We start from the raw sequence: 19,381 nt of genomic DNA on the forward strand, positions 1-19,381 counted from the left end.
AGTGGCTGGTCAAGTCTCTCTCACCTTGCACACCACTCTGACAATGACCCTTCTGTTTCCTTCTTCCACACGGAAGGCCCCTTGTGATTACAGACTCAGATGATCCAGGATAATCTCTTTATTTTAAGGTCAGTTGATTAGCATCCTTAATTATCTCTGTAATCTTAATTCCCCATGGCTTGTAACAACATCTCTCACAGGTTCTGGGGATTAGGGTGTGGGCATCTTTGGGAGGCCATTATTCTGCCTCCCACACTCATTCTCAGTGATCTAAAGATCTGAGGGAGGGTACAGAGAGAATATTCTGAGCCACTTTCCTATACCTGCAAAAGCAAGTAGAGCATTGGACACATACCAACTGGGCTCCTTCAGGGAGAGTATAATCACCCACTGGGACAACCTCAGGATGCTCTTGGATCTCAGTGTTGGTGCTGAGGGCCAGAGAACTGAGATTCTCCCCACCATCTTCTCTCATGTGTGTGATTTGTATAAACACTTGTTAAGGATGCCTCATCCCTCCTCTGAATAAAGTTGTTGTGGTGAGGTTTCACCACACTTTGTCAAATGGCAAACATTGTTCTTAAAAAATCATAAGAATATTTATGTAAGATTTATTTTTTAAATATGTTTTTATTGAGGGGCACCTGGGTGGCACAGTCAGTTAAGCAGCTGACAGCTGACTCTTGATTTTTACCTCAGGTCATGATTTCAGGGTCATGAGATAGAGCCCTGCATTGGGCTTGGGACTCAGCTCGGACAGAGTCTCTTTAAGACGGACTCTCTCTCTCTCTCTCTCTCTCTCTCTCTCTCTCTCTCTCTCTCTCTCTCTCTCGGCGCCTGGGTGGCTGTCAGTTAAGCGTCTGCCTTCACTGCCTTCAGCTCAGGTCATGATCCCAGGGTCCTGGGATGGAGCCCCGCATCGGGCTCCCTGCTCAGCTGGGAGTCTGCTTCTCCATCTGCCCCTCCCCCCACTCATGCTCTCTCTCAAATAAATAAATAAAATCTTAAAAAAAAGATTCTCTCCTTCTGCCCCTCCCTCCTAAAATAAATAAATAAATCTTAAAAGTTTTTTAAAGAATCTGTTGTTATTGCAAAAAGTAAAAAAGAAGAAGATGGAAATGGGTTTTTGCCTGAAAAGTGAATATTATAAACAAGTTACTCAGGTTTGAAAAAAAGACTGTGGCAGCACTGATAAGGCTCTGTGCTAAAACTATAGCTCTCAGTTGCCTAGGAAAAGTCTGACCAGCCACAATGTCACTGAGCATGGAGCCCAGCGTCAGTCTCCCCGGATCTCTCATGGGGAGATGAATTGGGTTTTCTATGGACTACGATCTACAGACCATGGCATGCAGCCTCCAACCTGACTGTGACTTCAGCCTCATGTGCTGGCAGTTGTCACCCACACATGGCAGTGATTCTCTTTAATACAGCATTTCTCTTTCCATGAGACACTGCCTGAACCTTCCAAGGTGTCACATCCCTTTATTTATTTATTTATTTATTTATTTACTTACTTACTTACTTTTTAAAAAGTTTTTATTTATTTATTTGAGAGAGAGAGAGGGAGAGTGCACGAGAGAGCACAAGCAGGGGGAGCAGCAGAAGGAGAGGGAGAAGCAGGCTCCCAGCTGAGCAGGGAGCCGGATGCGGGGCTGGGTCCCAGGACCCTGGGATCATGACCTGAGCCGAAGGCAGACACTTAACCAACTGAGCCACCCAGGCGCCTTGTGATATGTCTCTTTAATCTCTTCTAAGGTGATATGTTCCTTCTCTTTAGCTTGCTCCCTGCTTAGCTTGTTGAAGGAAAAAAGATGTAAAGATTGCATTAACCGTGTGTGTGTGTGTGTGTGTGTGTGTGTGTGTGTGTGTGTGACACCAATAGTGGCTCTTGGCATTTCCTACTCTTGGACAGAGCAAACCCAAGAGTTTTACTTTTAATCTTGAGTAAATATGAAGAATAAATCACTTTCTGCCCTTACTTACCTCCTACCCTAGACAAACAAAGGGATAAAGATTAAAACTTAGTAGAGGGACAACATATCACCAAAGCATTACTCCCCTTTTCCAGGCCTTCCAGAATCTCAAGATCAGGAAGGGGGAATGGGAGAGTAGGGCTGGAACCAGAAATGAAGATGTAGTGCTGTGGTAATTATGACTCCAAAGTGCGTGGAAGCTGAAGTCTTTTCTAGAAAAAGTTGAGGAGACCTGGATAACTTGGGCACCAAAGGGGGTGGATAGAAAGGTGAGAAGGAAAGATCCGGTTCATACAGCAGTGAAATGAAAGGTCTAGATGCATGGGTAAAATTTAGAAAGATCTAGGTAAGTCTTTAAAACAAAACGTTAAGGAGTTGGAAGCAAGTTCTGCCAACTACATACAATACGATACTGTTTACATATGGCTCAAGTGTACGGAAATGTGTGAGACTCATGTATGAGTGACATCTACATATGTCATAAAAGTATACAGAATTCTATGAGGATTGTAACTTAGAATTTAGAAAATTGTATTGGTTATCAGGTGAGGAGGGCACAGGTGGGGTGAGGGAATGAGACCAGTGGGAGGTACACAAAAGTATGGCTAATGTTTTATCATTTAGCTGGGTGGTGAATACATGGGAGTTCAATGAATCATTATTTTCGTACTTTCCATACACCTCAGATATTTGACAATACATTTAAAAATTAGGGGTTGCTTGGGTGGCTCAGTCGGTTAAGTGTCTGCCTTCCGCTCAGGTCATGATCCCCGGGTCCTGGGATCAAGCCACAGATCTGCTCAGCGGGGAGTCTGCTTCTCCCTCTCCCTCTGCCTTTCCCCCTGCTCTCAATCTCTCTCTCTCTCTACCTTGCAAATAAGTAAATAAAATCTTAAAGAAAAAAAAAAGCAGGACCCCAGAGATGACCACAGATTGTGTCCTCCAGACTGGTCCCTCCTCTTTGATTTTCTGGTAACTGGCCAGCCTCCTTGTCTCTCTGGCTTGTCCTGGGTCTACAGAGTACCCTGCTGAGAGTGACCGAATCCTTTCTGGGCATAGATTTGAATGCTCTTGGGCAGCAAGGTAGACTCACCAGAGACCTGTAGTCCTACAATGACTTTCCTCCAGCCCCTTATCTCAAAGCTTCGGACTCTCCCCATGCCCAAAGGGTCTGGATGGGCCTGATCCCTAACCCGGTCTTGAGAAGTGAGCGAAACAGCAAGCGCCCCGGGGGGCCAGACTGTGGTAGCCCAGGTCCCCGCCTGACCCAGGCATCATAGGCAGCCCAAGAGACCTCTAGCTCCTGGCGAGAAGGTGGGAGAGTGTTTGCTGGGAGGGTTCATGCGGTCCTTCAGGCTGGATTCGGGAGTTGGGAGTGAAGAGATGGAGAAACAAACATTTGCCAGAATTTTAAGAGGGCGGAGGAAGACAGAAGGAGGTCCCTCCCGGAGAAGGGCAGCTGGAGTCAGGACGGGGCTGAATGCTTCAGGGGCCTCCAAGTGCTACTTCGGCCCCTGGGGGCGCGGGCTCGGATCAATCTCCCGCATCCGACTCCTCGCCCCCCTGGGCCGGCTGCGCGCTTCCTTGGGTGCCCCGCGCCGCAGTGCGCACCCTGGAGTCCAGAGAGTCCCGCGCGAAGCCAGACCTTTCGAGAGCTCCCAGAACATGTTCGGGAATAAAATTAGGACGAATGAACTGAAAACTGACGGTGTTGCACAAGACCTGGGTCTTGTCTGCAGGGACAGACGAATCGAAAGGACAATTTCTTATTTCTTTCACCAAAATACTATCGTCGGAGGCTGCTTGGGTCTCCCCCAAGCGGCGACACCCGCGGCCGTTCTCGGGGTCCGGTCATCACCCCTTTACGAAGTAAAGCATCCGCAAGAGGAGGCGGAATCAAACTTCTCGAATTGAGGTGGGGAAGCGGGACGCGAGAAAGCGGAGGCTTAATTTTCTGCCCACCGCTCGACCCAACGCTCCCACCCCCGCACTTCCCGGAAGCAGATCCCCGGCCGCGGATGCCGCAAGTCGAGCGGGAATTCAGGGGCGGGAGGTGTTGGGAGGAGACAACTGCGGAGCGCGCCGGGGGAGGCTGGGCCGCCGGGGAAGGGCTGGAGTCCCGCTGGGGAGGACTGAAAGCCGTAGGGTTGCGTTCGGATCTCCCTCCCTGAGAGTGTGTGTGTGTGGGCGGGGTGAGAACTGTAAGCTTCAAAAAATTAATCGAACAGAGAAACGATAAATAAGATCCCCCTTGGGGCGCCGGGGTGGCTGAGTCGGTTAAGCGGCTGCCTTCGGCTCCGGTTATAATCCCAGGATCCTGGAATCGAGCCCCGCGTTGGGCTCCCTGCTCAGGGGGGGAGCCTGCTTCTCTCTCTCCTTCCAGTTCATGCTCTCTATCTCTCTCGCTATCTCTGTCTCTCTGTCTCTCTCTCTCAAATAAATAAATAAAATCTTAAAAAAAGATCCCCCCCCCTCCAAAAAAACCCCACCTCTATCCACCAAATGTAACCAAAGCTGTTGTCCTTGCAGAACTGGGTTTCCGGGTCTGCAGAAACCATACTGGTGGGCTGTCCCACTGTTTCCCGCGCGGTGCCCCGCCCTGTGAGATATCGCTCAGTTCAGCGGATATAAGGCCCGGGGCACCGCAGTCAAGGTCTCGGTTGTGGACTTGGGAGGCTCCGTCGCCTACTTCCGAAGTGAGGAGGTCTGCATAGTAGAAACCTCGGCGGGTAAGGAGTTCCCCCGCGCTCGTTTGCACAGATCCTCTAAAAGCTCGGCTTCTTTCCCTTCTTAGGTCTGCGCGGGTTCCATGAGCTCACCTGAGCTCCTTTCCGCTCCGGACGTTTGGTCTGCTGTCGGTGGAAACTTCCAACGACAGGGGAGCAGTGGGGGATCCGCAAGCTAGGAGGCTGCGAAGGCCAGGTGCGCAGGGGAGGAGGGTGAGGCGCGCGGCCTCACAGCCTAGATATTTCCAAACCGAGCTCGGTAATATTTCCCCATTGTTTAAGAGCGCGAAGAACTTTCGAGGAAAGAACCAAATCAGTTTCCGGGGCCCCTGAAGGTGAAGCCAGTGAGGCTGTAGCCTGCGGATAAATAGGGTCAGTGTCCATTTTATTACGAGAGACTGTGTTCCGAGGATGCCTGTGAGGCCCTGGCTTGCAACGTCGGTCTTGAAACAACAGCATCGGGCAGGGTGGGAAGACTCCCGCAACGGTTGGGGAAGCCCTGTATCCCCCATTAAGTGGCCAGTAGGACCCCCGTGGATTCTGTCCACAGAGGCTAGGCTGCTGTGAGTGACTCCATTCCCCCTTTTGCACACGACTGTGGTAGGACCCAGAAGGGAATCCTTGAGAACGAGTGATGGTGGGAGGGGATGCCCGGACACGGTGGCCCCTCACTGATGGCAGATCTCAGAGCGAAGCTTCTACAAGGAGGTGGGGGCCCTGGCTAATGTTGGCGAGGCTATGCCTGCCTTACAAGGAAAGAGAAACTGATTCCTCTTCAGTCTGCGCGGGGCAGAAGCGGAAGGAAGTTCCTGTAGCCACAGGAGCAGCTAAGCCTGAGCGTCCCGCGTCCGACGTGTTCCTTAAAATGTCACAAAACTTTTCAACTCTTTTGTTTAAATAAGAAAACTAACAATCACAAGTTTTAGTACCTACTTGCAAATCAAAGAAGAGTGAAATATGATGGTCGGTTCCTGGCCTGATTATGAAAATGCACAAATGTTTATGCCTATCAGAAAACAGAAATCAATTTCAGTATTATTATCATAGCGACAAGACATTAAGTATATAACCATTCATAGTTATAGTATCTCTTCAGGCTAATGGACATGACCATACGCCAGAGCAACAGTCTCTGAAGACCAGGTTCTTTAGAGGATTCCCCTGCTAGGACAAAAAAAAAAAAAAAAAAAAAAAATCTACAAGGGCAACTTTATGAAATTCAGTACTTCCTGCTTTTATGCACCTGTATTGGAAGGGAGAGCATTTTCTCTCGTTTTGCTGAGGTCATTTTCACTGGCAGTTAGGAGGCCCTGCTGATTGCCACTGAGAGGGGACTTGGCAGGCCTGGTAAGTGCAAATCCACAATTTGCAAGGGAAAAGACAGGGTGGGATGGTTGTTACTAGCAACTGAGCATGGGACATACCAAGGTGTCCATCTGGAGTGTAGCACAATTTGGGATGCTGATACATAATTCTATCAAAGATATAGTATCTATGGAAGAATTTCAGTAATAGAAGGCACATCAATCTCCCACTGGTTTTTGAGCTAATTATATATATTATAAAAATACATTTTACTTATCTTTTCACCATCATTCATGTAATTTTTAATAGCTTTATTGGGTTATTAATGACATAAAATAAACTGCACATATATTTCTTTAAGTAAGCTCTATGCCCAACATCGGGCTTGAACTCAGACCCCAAGAACAAGAGTCACATGCGCTACCAACTGAGCCAGCCAGGCACCCCTAAACTGCACATATTTAAAGTGTACAAGCTGAAGCCAGCACTGCAGTTGAGATAGTGAACATAGCTTATCAGCCCCAAAGTGCCCTTTTATAACCCCCACCTCCCACCACCCTGAGCCACGGTTTTCTGTCACTATAGATTAGTTTGCATTTTCTAGAAATTTATACAAATGGATGTGCTCCCCTTATACAAGTAGCTATGATATGTACTGTCTTTTTGTCTGGCTTTTTCCACTCAGAATAATTATTTTGAGATTCATTCATGTTGTGGGTACCCATAGTTCTCTCCTTTTCCTTGCTGAGTAGGCTTCCATTATATGGACAACCCAAATTTGTTTCTGTTGGTGGGCATTTGGGTTCTTTCTAATTTGTGGCTTCTACCAATCACATTAAGGTATAGGTCTTTGTAGGGACTTATGTTTTCATTTTTCATGGGGAAATACTTAGGTGTGAAATGGCTGAGTCATATGGTAAGTGTTTGAAACTACGAAACTCTTTTCTAAAATGGTTGTATTTATGTTTCTGCCAGGAGCCTATGAGAGTTCCCTTTTCTCCGTATCCTCACCAATAGCTGGTATAGTTAGCCACATTAGCCATTAAAATAAGTGTGTAGTGCTATCTCATTGTCGTTTTAATTGGCATTTCCCTAATGACTTATGATGTTGAATAATATTTCATGTACTTACTTGCTCTCCATATGTCTTCTTTGGTGAAATATCTGTCCAAATCTTTTATCCATTTTTAAATTGGGTTTTCTGTTTTCTTATTCTCCCCTTCCAAGAGTCCTATATCTAATCTAGATACAAATTACTTATCAGATATATCATTTGCAAATATTTTCTTCTGGTCGCGACTTGTATTTGAAAATACAAAAGAATGAATTCTTTTAACGGGTGTCTTTCAAAAAGATGTTCTTAAAATCCATTGTATATTATTTTTTTTCTTTTATGTAGTGTACATTTAGTAACATCTCTAAAAAAATGTTTGCCAAACCCAAGGTAAAAATATTTTCTCCTATGTTTGCCTCTAGAAGTTTTGAGGTTGAGAGGCTGAATATATAAATGGACACTGGTCAGACCATATGTAAGCACAGAACTCTTTTTTTTTTTTAAGGAGAGAGAGGTCATGTGAAGGGGTGGGGAGAGAGAGAATCTTAAGTAGGCTCCGCCCCCAGCACAGAGCCCCACAAGGGGCTGGATCTCACAACCCTGAGATAGTGACCTGAGCTGAAATCAAGAGTTGGTCACTTAACTGAACCACCCAGGAGCCCCTAAACACAGAACTCTTGACCCACAACATGGCAGCAACCACCTCTGGAAGCAAAACTACAACCCTCGCAGCAAAAGTGGTCAGGACTTGATTTTTTTTCTTTTTAATTTTAAGATTGATTTATTTATTTGAGAGAGAGCGCGCGCACAAGGTTGGAGGTGGAGCCGAGGGAGAGAGAAACTCAAGCAGACCCTGCACTGAGCACAGAGCTGACGAGGGGCTCCAACTCAGGACCCTATCATGACCTGAGCTGAAACCAAGAGTGGGTAGCTTAACTGGCTGTACCATCCAGGCGCCCTAGGACTTAGTTAATAAATTCCAGCTTTTCTGATATTTGTCTCCACTTCCAACTCAAAACAAAACAAAGAAAGCTAAACAGGCTCCCAAACCGTCACAGAAGATGTACCACTTCTAGTAAGCTCACTTCCAGTTTCCCTAGAAGACCAATCTCAGATCAGAGCATCTCTGAACCTCCTCTCTCTCTCTGTCCCTCTCTCTGTCTCTCTCACTATAAAGCTTTCCCATTCCTCTGCCTGCTTTTGAGTCTCTGCCATCACAAGTGATGGTGGCTGACTCCCTTGTTACAGTGAGCTCTCCATAAATAGCCTCTCATTATTGTATTTGGGCAGTATTCACTTAGTTCCACATAGTCTTAGGTTTTACATTTAGGTCTGTAACACATTTTAAATACATTTTTGTAAATGGTGTCAAATATGAATTCATTTCTTTCCCTATGTGGATATCAAATTGTGTCAATCCTATTTGTTGAAAAAAATTAACACTTCCTATCCGTATGTATGTGGGTCTATTTCCAGACTCTTTATTCCATGAATCTATTTATTTGTCTTTATACTGGTTCTACACTATCTTGGTTACTGTAACTGTATAATAAGTTAATTAATTGAAATCAGTTGATGTTAGTATTCCAGTTTTATTCTTTGAGAGCGTTAAATCTTTAAAATATCTTATCTATTTACCCTTGTAGTTACCATTTCCAGTGGTCTTCCTTGCCTTGTGTATATTCATTTTCCAACTAGTATCATTTTCCACTTGACTGAAGACTTTCTTCACCATTTCTTACATTGCATTCTTTTTTTTTTTAAAGATTTTATTTATTTTTTGACAGAGAGAGAGACAGCGAGAGAGGGAACACAAGCAGGGGGAGTGGGAGAGGGAGATGCAAGCTTCCCGCGATGCAGGGAGCCCAAGCTGAAGGCAGACGCTTAACTACTGTGTCACCCAGGCGCCCCTTACACTGCATTCTTAATAAATTCTTTCAGCTTTTATATGTCTGAGAAAGTTTTTATTTCCCTTTTTTTGATTAATTTTTAAAATTGAGATGAAACTCACATAACAAAAATTAACCATTTTAAAGTGAACAAATCAGCAGCATTTAGTACATCCACAATATTGTACAACCACCACCTCCATCAAGCTTCAAAACATTTTCATCACACCCGGATAAAACCCAACTTAGCAGCTACTTACCATTCCCCTGTTCTCCTAGTCTTTGGCAATCAACCATCTTCTTTGTTTCAATGATATTATCCATTCTGAATATTTCTCATAAATGAAATTTTATAATATTTAACTGTCTTAGTTCAGGCTGCTATGACAAAAATACCATAGACTGGGAGATTTACACAACAAACGTTTATTTATCACAGTTCTGGAGGCTAGGAAGTCCAAGATCAAGGTGCTGGCAGATGTGGTATCTGGTGAGGAAACTCTTCCTGGTTTGCAGACAGCTGCCATGGTGGAAAGAGCAGAGAGAGAGGAAGCAAGCTCTCTTCGGTCTCTTCTTACAATGACACTAATCTCATCATGAGGGAGCCACTCTAATTACCTCTAGTTACCCACCTGCTAATCCATCTCAATAGGGGTTAGGGTTTCTTTTCTTTTCTTTTTTTTTTTTTTTTTTTAAGATTTTTAATTTATTTGACAGAGAGAGACACAGCAAGAGAGGGAACACAAGCAGGGGGAGTGGGAGAGGGAGAAGCAGGCCTCTCGTGGAGCAGGGAGACCCATGAGGGGCTCGATCCCAGGACCCTGGGATCATGACCTGAGCCGAAGGCAGATGTTTAATGACTGAGCCACCCAGGCGCCCCGGGGTTAGGGTTTCAACATATGAATTCTAGGGGGACATTAATATACAGTCCATAACAGTGATCTTTGTGTCTGGCTTCTTTCACTTAGCATAATGTTTTCAAGGTTCATCCGTGTTGAAGCATGTATCAGTAACTCATTCCTTTTTTTTATGTTATGTTAATCACGATTATCGTTAGTTTTTGATGTAGTGTTCCATGATTCATTGTTTGCTTATAACACCCAGTGCTCCATGCAGAATGTGCCCTCTTTAATCCCCATCACCAGGCTGACCCATCCCCCCACCCCCCTCCCCTCTAGAACCCTCAGTTTGTTATTCAGAGTCCATAGTCTCTCATGGTTCGTCTCCCCCTCTGATTCCCCCCCTTCATTCTTCTCCTCCTGCTATCTTTTTTTTTTTTTAACATATAATGTATTATTTGTTTCAGAGGTACAGGTCTGTCTGTGGTTCAGCAGTCTTGCACAATTCACAGCACTCACCATAGCACATACCCTCCCCAATGTCCATCACCCAGCCGCCCCATCCCTCCCACCCCCCACCACTCCAGCAACCCTCAGTTTGTTTCCTGAGATTAAGAATTCTTCATTATCACTGAGATCATATGATACATGTCTTTCTCTGACTGACTTATTTCACTCAGCCTCATTCCTTTTTATGGCAGAAAAATATTCTATTGAATGGATTGTAGAATATTTTGTTTATCCGTTCATCTGCTGATAGACATTTGAGTTATTTCCACCTGTTGGCTATTGTGAATAGTTCTGCTATGAACATTCATGACCTATTTGAATCTGGCGGATTTGAGTACCTGTTTTCTTTTCTTTAAATTTTTTATTGTTATGTTAATCACCATACATTACATCATTAGTTTTTGATGTAGTGTTCCATGATTCATTGTTTGTGCATAACACCCAGTGCTCCACGCAGAACATGCCCTCTTTAATACCCATCACCAGGCTAACCCATCCCCCACCCCCTCCCCCTTTAGAACCCTCAGTTTGTTTCTCAGAGTCCATCGTCTCTCATGGTTCGTCTCCCCCTCCGATTTCCTCCCCTTCATTCTTCCCCTCCTGCTATCTTCTTCTTCTTTTTTTTTCTTACCATATATTGCATTATTTGTTTCAGAAGTACAGATCTGTGAGTCAACAGTCTTGCACAATTCACAGCGCTCACCATAACACATACCCTCCCCAGTACCTATCACCCAGCCACCCCATCCACTGGGGAGGGTATGTGCTATAGTGAGCGCTGTGAATTGTGCAAGACTGTTGACTCACAGATCTGTACCTCTGAAACAAATAATACAATATATGTTAAAAAGAAGAAGAAGAAGAAGAAGATAGCAGGAGGGAAGAATGAAGATGGGGAAATCGGAGGGGGAGACAAACCATGAGAGATGATGGACTCTGAAAAACAAACTGAGGGTTCTAAAGGGGGAGAGGGGTGGGGGATGGGTTAGCCTGGTGATGGGTATTAAAGAGGGCACGTTCTGCGTGGAGCACTGGGTGTTATGCACAAACAATGAATAATGGAACATTACATCAAAAACTAATGATGTAATGTATGGTGATTAACATAACAATAAAAAATAAAAAAAATTCCTCATATTGGTGAGGTGATATGATACATGTCTTTCTCTGATTGACTACTTCACTGAGCATAACACCCTCCAGTTCTATCCACGTCGTTGCAAATGGCAAGATCTCATTCCTTTTGACAGCTGCATAATATTCCATTGTATATATATACCACTTCTTCTTATCCATTCATCTGTCAATGGACATCTTGGCTCTTTCCACAGTTTGGCTATTGTGGACATTGCTGCTATAAACATCGGGGTGCACATACCCTTTGGATCACTACATTTGTAACTTTGGGGTAAATACCCAGTAGTGCAATTGCTGGATCGTATGGTAGCTCTATTTTCAACTTTTTGAGGAACCTCCATACTGTTTTCCAGAGTGGTTGCACCAGCTTGCATTCCCACCAACAGTGTAGGAGGGTTCCCCTTTCTCCGCATCCCTGCCAACATCTGTCTTTTCCTGACTTGTTAGTTTTAGCCATTCTGACGGGTGTGAGGTGGTATCTCATTGAGGTTTTGATTTGGATTTCCCTGATGCCGAGCGATGTTCAGCACTTTTTCATGTGTCTGTTCGCCGTTTGGATGTTTTCTTTGGAAAAAAGTCTGTTCATGTCTTCTGCCCATTTCTTGATCGGATTATTTGTTCTTTGGGTGTTGAGTTTGATAAGTTCTTTATAGATTTTGGATACTAGCCCTTTATCTGATATGTCATTTGCAAATATCTTCTCCCATTCTGTCGGCTGTCTTTTGGTTTTGTTAACTGTTCCTTTTGCTGTGCAAAAGCTTTTTATCTTCCTGAAATCCCAATAGCTCATTTTTGCCCTTGCCTCTCTTGTCTTTGGCAATGTTTCTGGGAAGAAGTTGCTGCGGCTGAGGTCGAAGAGGTTACTGCCTGTGTTCTCCTTTCGGATTTTGATGGACTCTGGTCTCACGTTTAGGCTTTCAACCATTTGGAGTCTATTTTTGTGTGTGGTGTAAGGAAATGGTCCAGTTTCATTCTTCTGCACATGGCTGTCCAATTTTTCCAACACCATTTGTTGAAGAGACTGTCTTTTTTCCATTGGACATTCTTTCCTGCTTTGTCGAAGAGTAGTTAACCATAGAGTTGAGGGTCCATTTTCTGGGCTCTCTATTCTGTTCCATTGATCTATGTGTCTGTTTTTGTGCCAGTACCATACTGTCTTGAGGATGACAGCTTTGTAATAGAGCTTAAAGTCCGGAATTGTGATGCTGCCAGCTTTGCTTTTCTTTTTCAACATTCCTCTGGCTATTCGGGGTCTCTTCTGGTTCCATACAAATTTTAGGATTATTTGTTCCATTTCTTTGAGAAAAGTGGATGGTATTTTGATGGGGATTGCATTGAATGTGTAGATTGCTCTAGGTAGCATTGACATCTTCACAATGTTTGTTCTTCCAATCCATGAGCATGGAACGTGTTTCCATTTCTTTGTGTCTTCCTCAATTTCTTTCATGAATATTTTATAGTTTTCTGAGTACAGATCCTTTGCCTCTTTGGTTACATTTATTCCTAGGTATCTTATGGTTTTGGGTGCAATTGTAAATGGGATCGACTCCTTGATTTGTCTCTCTTCTGTCTTGTTGTTGGTGTATAGGAATGCCACTGATTTCTGTCTACCACTTGACTGAATTCCTGTATGAGTTCTAGCAGTTTTGGGGTGGAGTCTTTTGGCTTTTCCACATAAAGTATCATATCATCTGCAAAGAGTGAGAGTTTGACTTCCTCTTTGCCGATTTGGATGCCTTTGATTTCTTTTTGTTGTCTGATTGCTGAGGCTAGGACTTCTACTACTAAGTTGAATAGCAGTGGTGATAGTGGACATCCCTTCCGCGTTCCTGACCTTAGGGGGAAAGCTCTCAGTTTTTCCCCATTGAGAATGATATTCGCTGTAGGTTTTTCATAGATGGGTTTTATGATCTTGAGGTATATAACCTCTATCCCTATACTCTGAAGAGTTTTGATCAAGAAAGGATGCTGTACTTTTTCACATGCTTTTTCTGCATCTATTGAGAGGATCATATGATTCTTGTTCTTTCTTTTGTTAATGTATTGTATTCACGTTGATTGATTTGTGGATCTTGAACCAACCTTGCAACCCAGGGATAAATCCCACTTGGTCATGGTGAATAATCCTTTTAATGTACTGTTGGATCCTCTTGGCTAGTATTTTGGTGAGAATTTTTGCATCCATGTACACATCAAGGATATTGGTCTGTAATTCTCCTTTTTGATGGGGTCTTTGTCTGGTTTGGGGATCAAGGTAATGGTGGCCTCATAAAATGAGTTTGGAAGTTTTCCTTCCATTTCTATTTTTTGAAACAGTTTCAGAAGAATAGGTATTAATTCTTCTTTAAATGTCTGATAGAATTCCCCTGGGAAGCCATCTGGTCCTGGGCTTTTGTTTGTTGGGAGATTTTTGATGACTGCTTCAATTTCCTTAGTGGTTATAGGTCTGTTCAGGTTTTCTATTTCTTCCTGGTTCAATTTTGGTAGTTGATACATCTCTAGGAATGCACCCATTTCTGCCAGGTTATCTAATTTGCTGGCATAGAGTAGCTCATAATATGTTCTTATAATTGTTTGTATTTCTTTGGTGTTGGTTGTGATCGCTCCTCTTTCATTCATGATTTTGTTAATTTGGGTCATTTCTCTTTTCTTTTTGATAGGTCTGGCCAGGGGTTTATCAATCTTGCTAATTCTTTCAAAGAACCATCTCCTAGTTTCATTGATCTGTTCTACTATTCTTTTGGTTTCTAGTTCATTGATTTCTGCTCTGATCTTTATTATTTTTCTTCTCTTGCTGGGTTTAGGCTTTATTTGCTGTTCTTTCTCCAGCTCCTTTAGGTGTAGGGTTAGGTTGTGTATTTGAGACCTTTCTTGTTTCTTGAGAAAGGCTTGTATTGCTATATACTTTCCTCTCAGGACTGCCTTTGCTGTATCCCAAAGATTTTGAACAGTTGTGTTTTCATTTTCATTGGTTTCCATGAATTTCTTAAATTCTTCTTTAATTTCCTGGTTGACCCATTCATTCTTTACTAGGATGCTCTTTAGCCTCCATGTATTTGAGTTCTTTCTGACTTTCCTCTTGTGATTGAGTTCTAGTTTCAAAGCACTGTGGTCTGAAAATATGCAGGGAATAATCCCCATCTTTTGGTACTGGTTGAGACCTGATTTGTGACCTAGGATGTGATCAATTCTGCAGAATGTTCCATGGGCACTAGAGAAGAATGTGTATTCCATTGCTTTGGGATGGAATGTTCTGAATATGTCTGTGAAGTCCATTTGGTCCAGTGTGTCATTTAAAGTCTTTATTTCCTTGTTGATCTTTTGCTTAGATGATCTGTCCATTTCAGTCAGGGGGGTGTTAATGTCCCCCACTATTATTGTATTGTTGTCAATGTGTTTCTTCACTTTTGTTATTAATTGCCTTATAAAATTCGCTGCTCCCATGTTAGGGGCATAGATTTACAATTGTTAGATCTTCTTGTTGGATAGACCCTTTAGGTAGGATATAGTGTCCTTCTTCATCTCTTATTACAGTCTTTGTTTTAAAATCTAATTTGTCTGATATAAGGATTGCCACCCCAGCTTTCTTTTGGTGTCCATTAGCACGGTAAATGGTTTTCCACCCCCTCACTTTCAATGTGGGGGTGTCTTTGGGTCTAAAATGAGTCTCCTGCAGACAGCATATTGATGGGTCTTGGTTTTTAATCCAATCTGATAGCCTGTGTCTTTTGATTTAGCCCATTTACATCCAGGGTAACTAATGAAAGGTATGAAAATAGTGCCACTGTATTGTCTGTAGGTGACTGTTACTGTATATTGTCTGTGTTCCTTTCTGATCTATGCTGCTTTTAGGCTCTCTCTTTGCTTAGAGGATCCCTTTCAGTATTTCTTGGAGGGCTGGTTTTGTGTTTGCAAATTCCTTTAGTTTTGGTTTGTCCTGGAAGCTTTTTATCTCTCCTTCTATTTTCAATGACAGCCTAGCTGGATATAGTATTCTTGGCTGCATATTTTTCTCGTTTAGTGCTCTGAAGATATCATGCCAGTCCTTTCTGGCCTGCCAGGTCTCTGTGGATAGGTCTGTTGCCAATCTAATATTTCTACCATTATAGGTTACATATCTCTTCTCCTGAGCTGCTTTCCGGATTTCCTCTTTGTCTCTGAGACTCGTAAGTTTTACTTTTAGATGTCGGGGTGTTGACCTATTTTTATTGATTTTGAGAGGGGTTCTCTGTGCCTCCTGGATTTTGATGCCTGTTTCCTTCCCCACATTAGGGAAGTTCTCTGTTATAATTTGCTCCAATATACCTTCTGCCCCTCTCTCTCTTTCTTCTTCTTCTGGGATCCCAATTATTCTAATGTTGTTTCGTCTTATGGTATCGCTTATCTCTTGAATTCTGCCCTCGTGATCCAGTAGTTGTTTCTCTCTCTTTTTCTCAACTTCTTTATTTTCCATCATTTGGTCTTCTATATCGCTGATTCTCTCTTCTGCCTCATTTATCCTAGCAGTTAGTGCCCCCATTTTTTATTGCACCTCCTTAATAGCCTTTTTGATTTCGATTTGGTTAGATTTTAGTTTTTTATTTCTCCAGAAAGGGTTTCTCTAATAACTTCCATGCTTTTTTCAGGCCCAGCTAATAGTATCTTTAAAATCATGATTCTGAACTCTAGGTCCGACATCGTACTAATGTCCGTATTGAGTAGGTCCCTGGCAGACGGTACTACCTCTTGTTCTTTTTCTTGAGGTGATTTTTTTTGTCTTTTCATTTTATCCAGAGGAGAATAGATGAATGACAGAACAAAACGCTAACAGGGTAACAACGTCCTCAGAAAATATACTCTAGACAAATCAGAAAAGACCTGAAACCAGGGGGAAAGAAAGGGAAAGAAAGAGAAAAAAAAAGAAAAAGATAAAAACAAACAAAAGCAGAAGAAAACAATAAAAAACAGAATATGATCAAATATGATCAGGCTGGTGAATAGGTCAGTGCCACACACTAGATTTTGGGTGTATTTTGGTCTGTTAGAAGAATGTGCCTCCCAAATTTTAAAGAAAGAAAGACTTACATATGTATAAAATAACGGTTCTTACAATGAAGGGATGGAATATGACTCTAAAGATGAAAATTATAAAATTTTCATAAAAGGAATTGATAAGAAGTTGTTTGAAAAAAGAAAGAAGAGGATTTAAGAAAGAAAGAAAGAAAGAAAGAAAGAAAGAAAGAAAGAAAGAAAGAAAGAAAGAAAGAAAGAAAGAAAAAAGTGGGAGAGAATATGATCAGGCAGGAGACTAAAACAAAGCCATACACTAGAGATTTAGGGTATATTTTGATCTGTTAGAAGAAACTGTATCTCAAAATTTTAAAGAGAGAATAACTTATATATATATATATATATGCCAAAAATAAGGGTAACTACTATGAAGGGATAGGATATGACTCTAAAAATGAAAAATAATTTTTTTTTAAAAAAGGGATTAATAAGATGTTGGTTGAAAAAGGGAAAAAGAAAAATTAAAAAAAACAGTTAAAAAATTAACTTTGAAAAACTAATGAATTATGGTAAGAAAGCCATGAATTCTATGTGCAGTATTCCCCTAGCGCTGGAGTTCTCCCGTTCTCCTGGATCGGTAAACTTGGTCTTGGCTTGCTGGCTGTTCGTGCTGATCTTCTGGGGGAGGGGCCTGTTGCCGTGGTTTCCAAATGTCTTTGCCGGAGGCTGAAGTGCCCCGCCCTTGTCGGTCTGGGCTAAGCAAGCTGCTCGGGTTTGCTCTCCAGAGATTTTGTTCCCTGCAAGCTCTCAGTACAGCTTTAGAGGATGAGAGTGAAAATGGCTGCCTCCCAATCTCGCCCCAGAGGAAGCAAGAACTCGGGGCTCCGCTCCTCGGTGTGCCCCCAAAGAAAAGCAGTCACTCCTGTCTCCCTGGTCTCCAGCCGCACTCCGTGCTCACCCGGCCTGTGACCGAGCGTTTCTATCTCTGGCTCCCGACCCCGTGTGCAGTCTCCAAACCCAGCAGATCCCTGCGGTGCGTTCCCGCGCCGCTCCTCCCCGGGAAGGAAGGGGAGTCTCCCTGGATCTGCCGCTTGTTGGGTCCCTGCTGGAGGAGGAGTGGCCCGACTGGGCCGCGGATCACAGTTTATGGCCACCCCGAGCTGCGAGCCCGCGCCTCGGCTCCGTCTCTGCAGCTGGCTTCCCCGCTCCGATACCTGGGAGCTCTGCCGCACTCAGGCACCCCCGGTCTTTCTGTGACCCCGAAAGTCCTGAGACCACACTGTCCCGCAAGGGTTCCACCCCCCACTTAGCCACTGGAGCAACGTCCCTCCGCGGAGCCAACTTCTAAAAGTTCCGATTTTGTGCTCCGCGGCTCTAGCACTTGCCAGAAGTGGCCAACGGAGGCCCCCTCCCCCGCCGTCTATCCTCCCGAATATCGCCTCGGATTCACTTCTCCGCACGTCCTACCTTCCAGTAAGTGGTCGCTTCTCTGTTCAGAGAGTTGTTGCTATTCTTTTCTTTGATCTCCTGTTGAGTTCGTAGGCGTTCAGAATGGTTTGATCCCTATCCAGCTGAATTCCTGAGACCAGACGAAATCCAGGTCTCCTATTCCTCCACCATTTTGTGCCGCCTCCCTGAGTAACTGTTTTTAATTCTGTTTGGTATGTACTTTAGAGTAGAATTGCTGGGTCTTATGGTAATTCTTTGTTTAACTTTTTGAAGAATCTCCAAACTACTTTCCACAATGGTTGCATCATTTTGCATTCTTACCAGCGGTGTATGCTGATCCCAATTTCTCTAAATCCTCACTGACTCTTATTTTCATTTTCTCACCACCACCATCATCATCATCACCATCACCATTCTAATAGGTGTGAGGTGGTATCTCATTGTGGTTGTGGTTTGCATTTCCCTAATGACTAATAGTATTGAGCACCTTTTCACATGCTTAATGGTCTTTGTTCCTCTTCTTTGGAAAAACATCTGTTCAAGTCCTTTGTCCATTTAAAAAATTGATGGTCTTCTTGTTATTAACGGAATTTTTGAAAGGTATTCTCCCTGGGTATAGAACTCTAGGTTCATAATTCTCTTTTCTTCTTTCACTGGTTTAAAGATGTTGATCCATTATCTTTTTGCTTTGTTTCTGACAAAAACTTCTAACGTCATTCTCTGTTCTTTGTGTAATGTATCTTTTTCCTCTGGTTGCTTTGAAGATTTTCTCTTTATCTTTGGCTTTAATCAACTAAATTTTGATGCACTTTGGTGTAGTTTTCGTGTTTCTAGTACTTGGAGCTTGTTGAATATCTTGGATCTTGATCTTAATTTTTTGCACGTTACATCAAATTTGGAAAATTTCCAGCCATTATTTGTTTAAAAGTATTTTTGTTGTTTCAGACAGGAAAGTAATCTGGTCCCTGGTATTCTGTTCTGTCTGGGAGTGGAAGTCTCTTATATTTAGTTTTGAAAGTCAAAGTTTCATAAGACATAGTGAGAAAATCAGTGGCCCTTTATTCTGCCTCCTTCTTCTGCTCTCTAGGCAACCTCTTGCCTCTTTGGCTTTTTCTTTCAAGCAATGTTAAGTATATTTCTAAACAACATGCTCATGCTCACACATCTCCCCTGTCCCCTTTTAGATACTGTCTTTTTCCAGAGCTGATCTCGCTCCCTCCCACTTCACTACCCTTTCACACTTCACTACCCTTTCTCTCCCCACATCCTGCCAGTATGATGATACCATTTCTGATCAGAACAATATTGAGAGTTGATAACATTATGATTATCATTTTGTTCACAGCTATGCCATATCATGGCTTATGGCTATGTTTTCTCCTTTATACTATTTTTCATTTTAAACTTAGAGTTATTGTCTTATCTTTGTGTTTACATATTTTCCTAAGTTCCTATTACTCATCCACCCCCAAACTCTCTACCTCTTCAGCTGACTAACTCATTAAGCAGT

General features: G+C 43.0%; 1 protein-coding gene across 6 annotated transcripts in view; it reads left to right on the forward strand.

Moving 5' to 3' along the window:
- Positions 1–3,781: 3,781 nt before the first annotated feature.
- Positions 3,782–19,381, forward strand: part of LOC113907834 (schlafen family member 5) — a 40,627-nt gene continuing 25,027 nt past the window's right edge. For 2 of the 6 annotated variants that reach the window (XR_003515296.2, XM_027567479.2), the window contains exon 1: positions 4,409–4,702. The gene's annotated coding sequence lies outside the window, so the exon portion shown is untranslated. Of the gene's footprint in view, positions 3,889–4,406; positions 4,703–19,381 lie in introns of those variants that run through there. The other 4 variants (XM_027567482.2, XM_027567483.2, XM_027567480.1 and 1 more) reach the window with 3 other exon arrangements.

The sequence above is a fragment of the Zalophus californianus genome, chromosome 16 (assembly GCF_009762305.2).
Source record: "Zalophus californianus isolate mZalCal1 chromosome 16, mZalCal1.pri.v2, whole genome shotgun sequence".
NCBI classification, from domain to species: Eukaryota; Metazoa; Chordata; class Mammalia; order Carnivora; family Otariidae; genus Zalophus; species Zalophus californianus.